Raw genomic sequence first — 15,816 nt, forward strand, 5'->3', positions numbered from 1 at the left:
GGTTTTTGTACGACGGTGAATCACTGTGTGAACACCCAAGCACCGTTTATGTAATGAGCACTCTGACAATAGTAAACTGCAGCATCTCCAGCCTCTACTCCACTGATGGTCAAAGTGAAGTCAGAGCTGCTTCCACTGCCACTAAACCGAGCTGGTGTTCCTGATTCACGTGTGCTTGCAAATTTTATCAGGAGCTTTGGAGGCTGTCCAGATTTCTGCTGATACCAGAAGATGTAGTGACCATAAGAACTGTAATAATAAACAGCTTGGCTGGTCGTACAGCTGATAGTGACAGTGGATCCTGGCGTAGTTGTCTTTTCTGGAGGCTGATTCACAGTCACCTGACCGCTGCATCCTGCAGACAAAAACAAATCATTCATTTATCAGCAGAAATAAAGGAGAGAAAAGGCAGCACATCATGTTTGAAAATGTCTCTGAGTGAATGAACCTGTGAAGCAGCAGCAGGTCAGAGTCCAGATGAGGATGCTGATGAGAGTCATGCTGGTTGTGCTTCCTGCTGTGTTGACTGACAGATCTGAGTCCTGCAGTGTTGAACTGACAGGACTATAAACCTTCTCAGTTCACTGGAGGATCAGCTGACCATGCAAAGCCTCCTCTCTATGGAAATGATGTCTCTGCTCTCAGCACACTGAACACAGTGAGGGACACAACATCAGGAGGAACACTGTTTGGATTTCATCTATTTATGGTTTTAATGGAACAGAAGAAAACATTTTAGAAATATAAAGGAGCATTTACACAATATTTTTAACACCTACTGTGGATTTAATGTAATCTGTTTAAAAGGAATCTTATTATTGTGTCTCTAAACAGTCAAAGTGAAATCTTTAAAATTGTCTTAAATTATGAAACCATTTCAATTGGCTTCAGTGAAATCGTTTTGTTTATTAATAAAAGTGTGGACTAAAGTTTCACTGAGAAAAAAGTGACTTTTCAGCATTTAGCAGCTTGTTCACAGTGCAGGAGATTTTTGTACAGCCTCTTAATGAGTTTGTATCACTGTGGTGGACTTTCGGTGGAGGAACCAAACTCACCGTTGACTGTAAGTAACAGAAATCTCTTCTTCATACAACATGTTACATATTTGTGTGTTTTTGGATCCAATATTAAGATTTATTAAAAATATATATGTTTTAACCCTTGTGCGTCATTGGGGACTTTTTTGTCCATTTGGGTAATTTTTGCCTCTTTACCTGGCCACCATTTTATCTGTGTTGGTGCATATGGCACAATTTTTTGTAACAAAGACTCTCTCTAGACACATTTTAGAATTCCAATTTAAATTTTTCAAATACATCACCAGAACATGGTGAAACAAATTTACTACCCTTTTGTGTCATTAGGGGACAAAAAAGTCCACTTCCAAAAAACTGCTATAAAAAATTAACAGATTAATATTTTTTCTTACTTTTTTCTGCATAAATATGTTAAACAACTTCAGCCCTGCTCAAAACTACCAAACATTAAATCATTTTGAGGAATTTAACCCTTTAAATGCCAGTTTGATTACTTGATGTTACAGTAATTTTTTATGAAGAAAACACAAAAAATGAGTTATTTTCCACAAAACAAAAGTTAGGTGGCTGAGGCATTATTTTTATATCTGTCATGGATAGGTCAAAGATTAGCCAAAATATTGAGTTTGATGCATTATTAGTTTTTGTGTAGCACCAGTTTAAAATGGTATTTTCCACTTAGGGGCCATTAACTCCTATTATAATACTACATTTTTTAATATCATAACTATAACAAAATATAACCATGCATTTCTTGATGTAAGGGTTTCATTTTTGAAAAAAATAGTTAAATTTGACATTTTCTACTGTTCACCACTAAAATCAGCCATTAACCCATTATATTCCTATGCATAAAATCCTTGTGTTTTGTGGATGTGTTTTGGATTGTGTTCAGTAGGCTGTTTTAAGTGTGTGTGCATGTGTTTGTACACATGTGTATGTGTCCATGTGTGTGCATACGTGTGTGTGTGTGGTCCAGAGAGGAGCTGGAGCAGAGCAGTGCCACACTGGTGTGTCTGGCCAGCGGAGGCTTCCCCTCAACATGGACTCTGGGCTGGAAGGTGGGGGACAGCAGCAGGTCCTCGGAAGCCTCACAGAGTCCGGAGGTCCTGGGGAGTGACGGCCGCTACAGCCGGAGCAGCACCCTGATCCTGACTGCAGAGCAGTGGAGGCAGGCGAGCTCAGTGAGCTGTGAGGCCAGTCTGAGTGGACAGAGCCCCGTCACTGAAACCCTGGACCGCTGCTCAGTGTAGAGCTTCAGCAACACTTCCTGTCTGGAAATGATGATTTTTATATTTCTGCAAACTGATGACTCCGTCTTTATGTTTAAGAGGCTGATGTCTGTTCATGATCTGCTTCATGCAATTACTGTAAACACACACAAACATTCATTTAAATAAAACTGCAGCTGGTCATAAATCTGTGTATTTATGTTTATTTTTAAATGTTTTATTCATTCATACTTATTCAAAGCAAACACAGTTCAGCATCCAGTAGTGCTGCAGTGTCTTGTTCTGGTAAATGTAAAAACATGATGAAGATCATTAATGATTGATTATAAGAAACAGAGGGTGTGTTTCAGTTTTATTTACGTTCATTGTGTTTCTGCTTGGTGACTCTGGTGTTGTGTTCACTGGACCAGTTTTCCTCATCACAGTCTCTCCAACAACACTCTGCACCTGCAGCCTTCAGTCACACTGAGGGAGGTTTTTGTACAGCTCTAAATCACTGTGTGAACGCTCCACCATGATCGCCCAGACAGTAATAATCTCCAGCATCTTCAGCCTGAACTCCACTGATGGTTAAAGTGTATGAAGAACCAGATCTACTGCCTCCGAACCAAGACGGAGTTCCAGTGAAGAGAGTTGATGCCTTGTATATAAGAAGTTTGGGAGGCTGTCCAGGTTTCTGAAGGTACCTGTTATGTTATGGGGGGAGTTTGGACCCAAATGCAGACACTGAGGCTGAGGTGAACTAAAAGAGAGCTTTTAATGAAGCCAAAACGGGTCAAAAACATAAAATCCCAGAACACAAAGTACAAATCAAAGGAGTAAAAAACAACTAACTAAATCACCAAGAACAAACAGTAAAAAACAAACCAAACCTAAAGGAGATCCAAAAGGGAGGAAGGGAACACACACAGGAACATGGCATGGATACACGGACGGACTAACAAGAACAAAGGGGAGCACAGGACTTAAATACAGAAGGGTAACAAGACACAGGTGAGACACATCAGGGTGGGGCAAGCAATCCTAAAGGCGGGAAACACAAGGATGTAAAACATACAGGAACACAAGGGGAAACATGGACTTTCAAAATAAAACAGGAAACACAAGACACAACTGCAAACACACAGATCACAGACTCAGGGCAGGAATGAAAACTAAACAGAAAACATATCAAGAAACACAGAATCCTAACAGTACCAACTGAGATCAGCACCAATATTTGAACTCCCTGTGGCGCTGATGGTCACAGTCCCTCCAACACTGACAGACTTGGATTTATCAGTCTGAGTCAGAAAATTGTTGGCAAATGACTCTGAAATCAGAAATGTAACAAACTTTGAGAATCAGCAGTTTAAATGATCATAAATGAGAGAGATGACAGCAAACATGAAGAAGTGATGATTTAACAATGTTAGTGAAAAGTTCAAAATCTCTCACCCTGACTCAGAAAAGCCAACATGACAATCAGAGCTATTGGAAACATGGTGCTGATGCAGTTTTCAGTGTGAGGGCATGAAAACAGTTCAGAGTCTCCGTGACAGAAGAACTTAAACTCTGAGGAGCAGTGATGCAGAAACATCATGCAAAACACATTTAAAGAGGCAAACACACACCTGCTGTAATGAAACAGAGAAACCAGAGGGTTTGTCCCCATGAACGTCCAAATGTCTTCTTCTGATGATGATGTCACCCTTTGCTGACACAGGATCTGAGAGATTTTTATGTTTTTTCATGATTGTTTTGTTGTTTGTAAAACAGATGAATGTCTAATCAGATATACAGATAGACATTTTACACCCACAGACATTAAAAGCTCTTAAGAGGACATTGACATAAATGTTTAGACATGTAATATTTTGATACATGTTTTATTACTTGTTGCACAGGTTGCTTCTTATGTTCATGCAAATGTAAGAAACCTGGCTGCAGGTCATAGATTCACATGTTTTTTAATGCAAAAGTGGTTTTAGTGAGCTGTACAGAGAATGTTGATGATTGTATTTATCAGTCAATATTGGGATTTTAACATGTTTACATGTGTTTTACATGAAATAAAATAACGGGAAAATTAAAACTTTGTCAGTGTTAATCTATGTGGACTACACCCCATCCTCTGTGACCGGCTCCTGGACTTTCTGACTGGCAGGCCTCAGTCTGTCATAATAGGGAACAGCACTTCAGCCAGTATCATCACAAACATTTGCTGTGTCCTCAGTCCCATCCTCTACACCCTGTTCACCCATGCCTGTGTGGCCTCCCAGACAGACAACATCATCCTGAAGTTTGCAGACGATACCGCCAGGATAGGTCGCATCACGGGCGGGGACGAGGCAGCCTACAGAACGGAGGTGGCCACTCTGGTGACATGGTGTGAGGACAACAACCTCACCCTCAACACAGACAACACTAAGGAGATGATAGTGAACATGAGGTAGGAGAGGAGACATCATCAGCCACTGTTTATCCGGGGACTGAAAATGGAGAGGGTGAGCAGCTTTAAATATCTGGGGGTCCACATCAGCCAGGACCTCACCTGGACACTTAACCCCACACAGCTGTTGAAGAAAGCTCAGCAGCAGCTGTACTTACTGAGGAGGCTGAGGAAGTTTGGCATGTTGCCAAAGATCCTCAGCAGCTTCTATAGCTGTGTCGTTGAGTCCATCCTGACCAGATGCATCACCGTGTGGTACGGCAGCTCTACCACCATGGACCGCAAACGCCTGCAGAGAGTGGTGAAGACTGCGTCTAAGATCACCAGTACTCCTCTACTCTCTCTGCAGAGCATCTACCAGCGCAGAGTCCACAGGAGAGCTGCCTTCATCATCAAGGACCCCACCCACCCCTAACAAGGTCTGTTCACGCTCCTCCCCTCAGGCCAGAGGTACAGGAGTGTGAAGTGCAGCACCACCAGACTCCGGAATTCTTTCTTCCCCTCCCCATCAGACTGCTCAACAGCTGACAGGAGTCTGTAACAATGGTCTGTACCCTGCACATACACACTGACTGTTTACATGCTGACATGTTTACATGCAGTAACAGTAACTGCAATGTTGTTTATCTATTTATTTCTCTATGCACCTTAATATCCAATCCAATAACTGCACATGTACCATGCTGTTTACCTCCTGACAGTTTTTGCACAATGACTCGTTCTCTGCTCAATTTGCACAACAGCTGATGTAGCACACATGCACATTTATGCACATTTATATGTATATAGCTCCATTTACTTCCACAATATATATTTTGTGTACTTATTTGCATCTTTATCTTGCTCTTTTGTAAATTATTATATTTTGTCTTTTTTAAACCTTTATGGCATTCAGTGTGAGCAGCAAAGTAAGAATTTCGTTGTACAGAGAAACCAGTTTCCTTACTGTGCATATGACAGTAAAAGCTTTGAATCTTACATGGTGTGTGTAGTGCTTGGTGAGGTTAGTGTCAGCTCTGTGTTCAGTGGTCTGTGTCAGAGTCTCTTCCTCTTCAGCAGCTGCAGTCGGTTCCTGCTGTAACAGCTCAGTGTCTCTGACTGAGGGAGGTTTTTGTACGACTGTAAATCACTGTGTGAACACTGGACCACTGTGGAAACTCTGACAGTAGTAAACTGCAGCATCTCCAGCCTCGACTCCACTGATGGTCAAAGTGAAGTCAGAGCTGCTTCCACTGCCACTAAACCGAGCTGGTGTTCCTGATTCACGTTTGCTTACAAATCTTATCAGGAGCTTTGGAGGCTGTCCAGATTTCTGTTGATACCAGAACATACCCTGATCTCCATCTGACCATCTGTAAACATCTTGGCTGGTCTTACAGCTGATAGTGACAGTGGATCCTGGAGTAGTTGTCTTGTATTGAGGCTGAGTCACAGTCACCTGACCGCTGCATCCTGCAGACAAAAACAAATCATCCATTTATCAGCAGAAATAAAGGAGAGAAAAGGCAGCACATCATGTTTGAAAATGTCTCTGAGTGAATGAACCTGTGAAGCAGCAGCAGGTCAGAGTCCAGATGAGGATGCTGATGAGAGTCATGCTGGTTGTGCTTCCTGCTGTGTTGACTGACAGATCTGAGTCCTGCAGTGTTGAACTGACAGGACTATAAACCTTCTCAGTTCACTGGAGGATCAGCTGACCATGCAAAGCCTCCTCTCTATGGAAATGATGTCTCTGCTCTCAGCACACTGAACACAGTGAGGGACACAACATCAGGAGGAACACTGTTTGGATTTCATCTATTTATGGTTTTAATGGAACAGAAGAAAACATTTTAGAAATATAAAGGAGCATTTACACATTATTTTTTACACCTACTGTGGATTTAATGTAATCTGTTTCAAAGGAATCTTATTATTGTGTCTCAGTTCTAAACAGTCACAGTGAAATCTTTAAAATTGTCTTAAATTATGAAACAATTTCAATTGGCTTTAGTGAAATCATTTTGTTTATTAATAAAAGTGTGGACTGTAAAGTTTCACTGAGAAAAAAGTGACTTTTCAGCATTTACCAGCTTGTTCACAGTGCAGGAGGTTTTTGTACAGCCTCTTAATGAGTTTGTATCACTGTGGTACACTTTCGGTGGAGGAACCAAACTCACCGTTGACTGTAAGTAACAGAAATCTCTTCTTCATACAACATGTTACATTTTTGTGTGTTTTTGGTTCCAATATTAAGATTTATTTAAAATGTATGTTTTAAATATTTATGAAATTTTAATTTTTCAAGCGAAAACCTCAATATTAGTAAAATTCTTGTCATGTTTTAATCTGTTTGGGAGCAGAGTTTAATTATTAAATGATAATTAATTAAATTTAAAAAGCCCCGTGTATTTTGATTAAAAATAACGATAATTCTTTAAGTGAATTCAGACCTTTCATGGTTCAGTGTTTGTTCATGTTAAAGGAAGTGAAAGAGAGAAGTGTTAACTGTCTTCACATGAGTGTAAAACTGTGTAAACATCATAAAATCATCATCTGAGTTATTCAGTTTCACACATGATAAAACATGTGATGGTGTCATCAATAATCATCAATAGTCAACCTTTCAAAGTGTTTAACCAGCCCTCATTCTCTTTTGTCCCATCTCCCCCCTTTCTCCTGTCCAGTGGGGGTGCAGCAGCCCACCCTGACTGTCCTCCCCCCCTCCAGAGAGGAGCTGGAACAGAGCAGTGCCACACTGGTGTGTCTGGCCAGCGGAGGCTTCCCCTCAACATGGACTCTGGGCTGGAAGGTGGGGGGCAGCAGCAGGTCCTTGGGGGCGTCACAGAGTCCGGAGGTCCTGGGGAGTGACGGCCGCTACAGCCGGAGCAGCACCCTGATCCTGACTGCAGAGCAGTGGAGGCAGGCGAGTTCAGTGAGCTGTGAGGCCAGTCTGAGTGGACAGAGCCCCGTCACTGAAACCCTGGACCGCTGCTCAGTGTAGAGCTTCAGCAACACTTCCTGTCTGGAAATGATGCTTTTTATATTTCTGCAAACTGATGACTCTGTCTTTATGTTTAAGAGGCTGATGTCTGTTCATGATCTGCTTCATGCAATTACTGTACACACACACAAACATTCATCTAAATAAAACTACAGCTGGTCATAAATCTGTGTATTTATATTTATTTGTAAATGTTTTATTCATTCATACTTATTCAAAGCAAACACAGTTCAGCATCCAGTAGTGCTGCAGTGTCTTGTTCTGGTAAATGTAAAAACATGATGAAGATCATTAATGATTGATTATAAGAAACAGAGGGTGTGTTTCAGTTTTATTTATGTTCATTGTGTTTCTGCTTGGTGACTCTGGTGTTGTGTTCACTGGACCAGTTTTCCTCATCACAGTCTCTCCAGATCTACTGCCTCTGAACCGAGTTCCAGAGAAGAGATTTGATGCATCATATATAAGACGTTTAGGAGGCTGTCCAGGTTTCTGAAGGTACCAACTGAGAGCAGCACCAATATTTCAACTCCCTGTGGCACTGATGGTCACAGTCCCTCCAACACTGACAGACTTGGATTTATCAGTCTGAGTCAGAAAATTGTTGGCAAACAACTCTGAAATGAGAAATGTAACAAACTTTGAGAATCAGCAGTTTAGATGATCATAAATGAGAGAGATGACAGCAAACATGAAGAAGTGATGATTTAACAATGTTAGAGAAAAGTTCAAAATCTCTCACCCTGACTCAGAAAAGCCAACATGACGATCAGAGCTATTGGAAACATGGTGCTGATGCAGGTTTCAGTGTGAGGGCATAAAAACAGTTCAGAGTCTTTGTGACAGAAGAACTTAAACTCTGAGGAGCAGTGATGCAGAAACATCATGCAAAACACATTTAAAGAGGCAAACACACACCTGCTGTAATGAAACAGAGAAACCAGAGGTGATCAGAGGGGAGACTTCATGTATTCAGGCTCATTTGGCCGTTAAAGTTTCTTTAAACTTCATCATCATCATGATTAAACTGGTAACATCTACACTGGTACATCCAGGACAGCTGCTCTAGTATCCACTGATTAACTGCACTGACTACACTTGTCATGATCCTGTGTTGTGTTGTTCTTGTGTTCTGATTAAATCTTTAGTTTCTTGGTTATTTTAGTATAATTGTATTTTGGTTATTTTGTTTTTTGCTATTATTTGTATTTTATTGGGTTATTTCGTGTTTTATTTTGAAAGACTCTGTTCCCTTGTGTTATGTTCGCTGTGGACAATGTTATGCTTATAATTTAGTAAAATGCGCCATCTACTGGTTGTTTTCTGTTCGTTCTATTTGAGACGTAGAAGAAGAACTCAGACAAGAAGTCACTGAGATGGTCTCGCTGTCTCACTCACCGTGTATGCTCCATTTCTAAGGTTTCTCCATGTGGTTCGTAACAAGCATTGTCTGTAAGTACTACGCTGAGAGAATAGTCAGATATAATACACGCTGACGTTGATAGCACGCCTGGTATTATAAATATGTGTCAGACTTTATGCTAATCGCGATGCTAAGGTAACTGGCATATTTTCTTGTTTACATGTGCTAATAAGCTACCTGTAGTGTGCAGTTATTATTGGTGCATGTGTTGATATGTATTTTTCTGTATTGTTACAGTTTCACAAAGTTTGATTCAGTAAACAACATTGAACGTCCCCCGGAGTCTGTGGAGTTTCTGGATCCATGTTTAGCTGTTTGGATAGCCAGAGCAGCTTCTGGCAAGGCCATTTACAGTGAAAAGACAGCACTACGGCGAACAGCACAGCTACAGAAACCAGCACGTGGAGCCACTGCCATCGCACAGAGCTAAGTAAAGTGCAGATAGCAACAACCCGTACATCAACTTAACGAAGAAAACATAAAAGAAATCTACTTGACATGGCTGAATCTAAATCCCAAAAGAGTGACACTAAATCAGTCCTCTCACGAAAGCCATCATCACACGCAAGCTCAACAGCTAGTATTTAAACACTAAGAGCGAAGGCAAAAGCAGAAGCTGCCCAAACAAGAGCTTCCTATGCACATAGAGAAATAGAAATCAAAGTTGAACAAGCACGCCTACAAGCCACTCTCGATGCTCTTAGAGCAGAGCAAGAAAGAGAAGCTGCTATAGCAGAAGCTAATACTTTAGAAGCTGGACTACTTGAATTGGGCCTTGAAACACGCAGTGAAGCTTATGAATCATCTCTCAGTGAAAACCAGAAAGAACGCACTGCACAGTATGTATTAGAACATTCAGCCGCTACCACAATACAGCAGGCTATTCCAAAGTCAGAAGATGTCACCCCTGTGCCTCCTCCCCAACCTGTCATTCTAAAGCAAGACAGTGTACCAAAATATGTCACTCCTGACAACGACTTCGATAAACTTATGTCTACCAGCTTCAAGCCACTCGCACCTGCAAACCAAACCATCCCTAAAGCGTACAATGCTTACGGTGATTATGTGCCAACCCAGCCAACCTACGATCTAGGCAGATACCTTGCACGCAGTCAGCTCATCACGACAGGCCTTTCTGCCTTCGATGACCAGCCTATGAACTACTGGGCATGGAAATCATCCTTTAAAAGTGCCATAGCAGGCTTGAGCTTATCTGCAGGAGAAGAACTCGATCTGATGGTACGATATCTTGGTAAAAACTCAGCTAAACAAGCAAAGCAAATGAAAGCAGTCAACCCAAGGTGTCCTGAAGCTGGTTTAGCAATGGCTTGGGAGAGACTTGAGGAAACATACGGTTCTACTGAAGCCATAGAGCAGGCCCTGTTTCAAAGGGTAGAAAGCTTCCCTAAAATCACAACAAGAGAACCCTTCAAACTCCGAGATCTTGCTGATCTTCTGTTAGAGCTAGAGGCAGCCAAGCTTGATGGCTATCTACCTGGCTTGGCTTACTTAGACACATCTAGAGGGATCCAACCTATTGTCGAAAAGCTCCCCTACAACATACAGGAGAAATGGATGGCTTACGGCTCAAAATACAAACGTGAGCATGGCACCAGCTTTCCTCCCTTCACTGTTTTTGCCAACTTCATACGCACTGAAGCCAAAACGCGGACCGATCCAAGCTTTTGTCTACAAAGCTCGAACCAGCCTACACTGGATAGAAAGTATGGCTCTGAAAGATTCCCTAAGGTGCCTATATCTGTTCATAAGACTCAAGTATCTCAGATGGACAAATTAGAGAGAGAAAATATCAAAACTCCAGTAAGCCCAAACAAACAATGTCCAATTCACAATAAGCCCCACCCTCTAAAGCGATGCAGAGGATTCAGAGAGAAAGCTCTGGAAGAGCGCAAACAGATTCTCAAGAAATATAACATCTGCTTCCGTTGCTGCTCGTCCACCGATCATCTTGCAAGGAACTGTGCTACAGAAATCGTTTGCACCGAATGTAATAGTGATACGCATGTTTCCGCTCTTCATCCAGGTGCAGCCTCTTGGGAACCCAAAGCGTCTCCTCCCACCACACAGCAAAGCGGGGAGGATGACAATACGGAGCCCCAAGAAGTGTCGTCTAGCTGCACTGAAGTTTGTGGAGAAGGAGTGAGCGCCAGAGAATGTTCAAAGATCACGCTGGTGAACGTCTTTCCTGCTGGCCACAAAGACCAAACCAGGAAGATGTACGCAATCTTGGATGAACAGAGCAACCGCTCACTTGCTCGTCCTCAGTTCTTTGACCTTTTCCAGATCCAGGGAGCAAGCCACCCCTACATGCTGAAGACGTGCTCTGGACTCACAGGAGTATCAGGAAGGAGAGCGTGTGGTTTCATGGTAGAGTCGATAGACACAAAACTAAGCCTTCCTCTACCAACACTCCTCGAGTGCAACGACATTCCCAATAACCGCTCAGAAATCCCTACCCCTGAAGCTGCCCGTCATCACACCCATCTGCAACGCATCGCTAACATGATCCCACCACTTGACTCCACAGCTGATATACTGCTTCTGCTCGGCAGAGACGTCCTGAGGGTCCATAAAGTTAGAGAACAAGTAAACGGCCCCGGCAACTCTCCGTTTGCTCAGAGACTCGATTTGGGATGGGTGGTAGTAGGTGATGTCTGTCTGGATGGATTACACAGACCCCCACAAGTGAACACCTACAAGACATTTATCCTGGAGAATGGCCGTACAAGCCATTTTCAGCCATGCAACAGCCAGATCAAGGTTAAAGAGGTGTTCACAAAGACTCCTAATTACTGTTACAACCCTGCAAGAAGCATCCAGTTGACAGGACATGACACAGACGACATTGGCCAGCAGATTTGTGCACGCACAGCGGATGACCACAAACTTGCTCTTTCGGCTGAGGACACACAGTTTCTCAGAATAATGGACTCTGAGTTTTATCAGGACAGTGACAACAGCTGGGTGGGTCCTCTGCCTTTCAAGTCACCACGGCAACGTCTACCCAACAATAGACAACTGGCTTATGACCGCCTCATGTCACTCAGACGCACTCTAGAGAAACGGCCTGAAATGAAGGCACATTTTCTGGAATTTATGGAGAACATGCTTAATAGAGGGCATGCAGAAGTCGCTCACCCTCTTGATCGGAATCAAGAATGCTGGTACTTACCTCTGTTCGGGGTGTATCATCCGAAGAAACCCAACAAAATCAGGGTTGTGTTCGACTCAAGTGCACCATACGAGGGAATCTCACTCAATGATGTGTTACTTACAGGTCCCGACCTCAACAATAGTTTGGTAGGTGTCCTAATGAGGTTCAGGATGGAGCAAGTCGCAATAACTGCAGATATCGAGCACATGTTCCACTGTTTTGTTGTCAAAACAAGTCACAGAGACTTTCTCCGCTTCTTATGGCACAAAGATAACAACATGTCCTCTGAGATTGTGGAGTATCGTATGTGTGTGCATATTTTTGGGAACAGTCCCTCACCCTCTGTTGCCATGTACGGCATGAAAAGAGCTGCAGCCAGTGGAGAGATGCACTTTGGGAGTGACGTGCGGCGGTTTATTGAACGAGAGTTCTATGTTGACGATGCTCTAAAGTCATTTGCTACAGAGGAAGCAGCAGTTCACATCCTCAAACAAGCTCAATGTGCTCTCGCATCTTCGAATCTCAGGTTACACAAAGTCACCTCCAATCGTCCTGCTGTCTTAGAGGCCTTTCCCCCAGAAGACCGAGCAAGAGTCACTGAGAACTTAGACTTGTGTGCACAAGATCAACCAGTACAACGCAGTCTAGGACTGTTATGGAACATTGGAACAGACTTGTTTACATTCAAGGTCAGTGAGGATCAAAAACCCTTCACACGTAGAGGTGTCCTCTCTGTGGTTAACAGCCTCTATGACCCGCTTGGGTTCCTCGCCCCTATTACGGTCCAAGGCAGATTCATTTTGAGGGAACTTAACAACACAACAGCTGACTGGGATGCACCGCTTCCAGACAGTATGGAAACAGAGTGGAGTAAATGGAAAGAGTCGCTCCAAGATTTGCAAAATCTCAAAATACCACGCCCGTATACAACTCTGTCTACGGCCATTGCTCAAAGAAAAGAACTTCATGTGTTCGCTGATGCCTCAGTAAAGGCTATCGCTGCTGTTGCCTACATAAAAATATCTACCCCAGATGAATCAAAGGTAGGGTTTGTGTTCGGGAAAGCAAAGTTAGCTCCTCAGACAGGCCTGACTATCCCAAGACTAGAGTTATGCGCCGCAGTACTTGCAGTCGAAGTCGCAGAACTGATCGTAGCAGAAATGGACATTACATTTGACAACATTGAGTATTATACAGACAGTAAAGTTGTACTAGGCTACATACACAACCAGTCCCGAAGGTTTTATGTGTTTGTGCATAACAGGGTTCAGCGCATCCTCCAGTCAGCATATCCTCAACAATGGAAATACATTCCATCTGAACTCAACCCAGCGGATCATGGGTCTCGATCAGTTACAGCAGCCCAGCTAAGCAGCACGACGTGGTTAGAAGGACCAGCCTTTCTTGCTAACTCTCCTGTGCGGTTTTCATCTCCAGACACATTTGACCTTGTTGAACCTGCTCTTGATACAGAAATACGTCCATTGGTGATTACAAACCTCACTCATGTGACAAAGCCCACAGTGAGTCAAACTGCTATTGAAAGATTCTCCAACTACAACATTCTCATCGCAGCAATAGCTCGTTTGATTCATGTTGCCCGCTCTTTTGCCTACTCCAATCAAGCTTCTAGTTGTCGTGGCTGGCACCTTTGTCAACCTACAGAAGAGGAGTTGATAAAAGCCAAGATCTGTGTCATAAAGAGCATTCAAAATCAGTGCTACAAAAAAGAACTCAAATGCATAAAGGGAAACACTAAGATACCCCTCTCAAGCAGTCTCTGGAAGTTGCATCCCATACTTGATGATGATGGACTCTTAAGAGTCGGCGGTCGTATCAAGCAGTCTGAGTTAGGCATTGACACCACCAACCCTCTTGTCATCCCTGCTCGACACCACCTCGCTACGCTCCTGATTCGTCACTACCACGAAGCTGTGAAACATCAGGGAAGACATTTCACAGAAGGTGCAATTAGAGCAGCAGGATTTTGGTTGGTTGGAGCAAAGCAGAGTATCAGCTCAGTTCTTCACAAGTGTGTCATCTGCAAGAAATTACGAGGAAAGACAGAATGTCAGCAAATGGGAAGTCTACCACCTGATCGAATGCAAGTAGCACCCCCCTTCACATACGTAGGCGTAGATGTGTTTGGCCCGTGGGAAGTGACAATGCGCCATACGAGGGGAGGCCAAGCTAACTCTAAAAGATGGGCAGTGATGTTCTCATGTTTGTCAACAAGGGCAGTCCATATAGAGTTAATCGAAACAATGAGCACTGACAGCTTTATTAATGCTCTAAGGCGCCTTTTTGCAGTCAGAGGTCCTGTGAAACAAATAAGATCAGATTGCGGAACAAATTTTATTGGTGCTTCTCGAGAACTGAAAATGAATAAAACAGACTTCAACAGGCAGGACGTTGAAAGCTACCTGAACAAGCAAAATTGCTCTTGGGTCTTCAATCCGCCTCATGCCTCACATATGGGCGGCGCCTGGGAGCGAATGATCGGAATTGCCAGACGCATCCTTGATTCCATGCTCCAGGACTGCAAAAAAGTTCAGTTAACGCATGAACTGCTGTCGACATTTATGGCGGAGGTGTCTGCAATTATGAATGCCCGTCCTCTCATCCCTGTGTCAACCGACTCAGAGTCACCTCTCATCCTCACACCTTCGATGTTGCTCACAATGAAAACAGGATCAGTATCACCACTCCCTGTCGGTGTTGATCAAGGATTGCTTCTGAAAGAACAGTGGAAAAGAGTACAAAATCTTGCTGACACCTTCTGGTCCAAATGGAGACGGGAATACCTCCACACACTTCAGCTGCGCCACAAATGGCAGGATAGGAAACCAAATCTCAAAGAAGGAGATGTCGTTTTGCTCAAGGACTCTCGGGTACCAAGAAACGAGTGGCCTATGTCTATTATCACAAAGACTTTTCCAAGCCAAGATGGATTAGTCAGGAAAGTTGAAGTGACGTCTTCTCATGCTGGTAGCAAAAGGACTTTCTGTCGCCCTGTCACTGAAGTGGTTTTACTGTTATCCTCTGGGTAAAGTAGTTGTTATTGATTATTTAAAATGTGGGATGATTGTAATCCCAAGCGGGGAGTGTTATGTTCGCTGTGGACAATGTTATGCTTATAATTTAGTAAAATGCGCCATCTACTGGTTGTTTTCTGTTCGTTCTATTTGAGACGTAGAAGAAGAACTCAGACAGGAAGTTACTGAGATGGTCTCGCTGTCTCACTCACCGTGTATGCTCCATTTCTAAGGTTTCTCCATGTGGTTCGTAACAAGCATTGTCTGTAAGTACTACGCTGAGAGAATTGTCAGATATAATACACGCTGACGTTGATAGCACGCCTGGTATTATAAATATGTGTCAGACTTTATGCTAATCGCGATGCTAATAGCGATGCTAATCGCTAAGGTAACTGGCATATTTTCTTGTTTACATGTGCTAATAAGCTACCTGTAGTGTGCAGTTATTATTGGTGCATGTGTTGATATGTATTTTTCTGTATTGTTACAGTTTCACA

Source organism: Parambassis ranga, chromosome 22, assembly GCF_900634625.1.
Source record: "Parambassis ranga chromosome 22, fParRan2.1, whole genome shotgun sequence".
NCBI lineage: Eukaryota > Metazoa > Chordata > Actinopteri > Ambassidae > Parambassis > Parambassis ranga.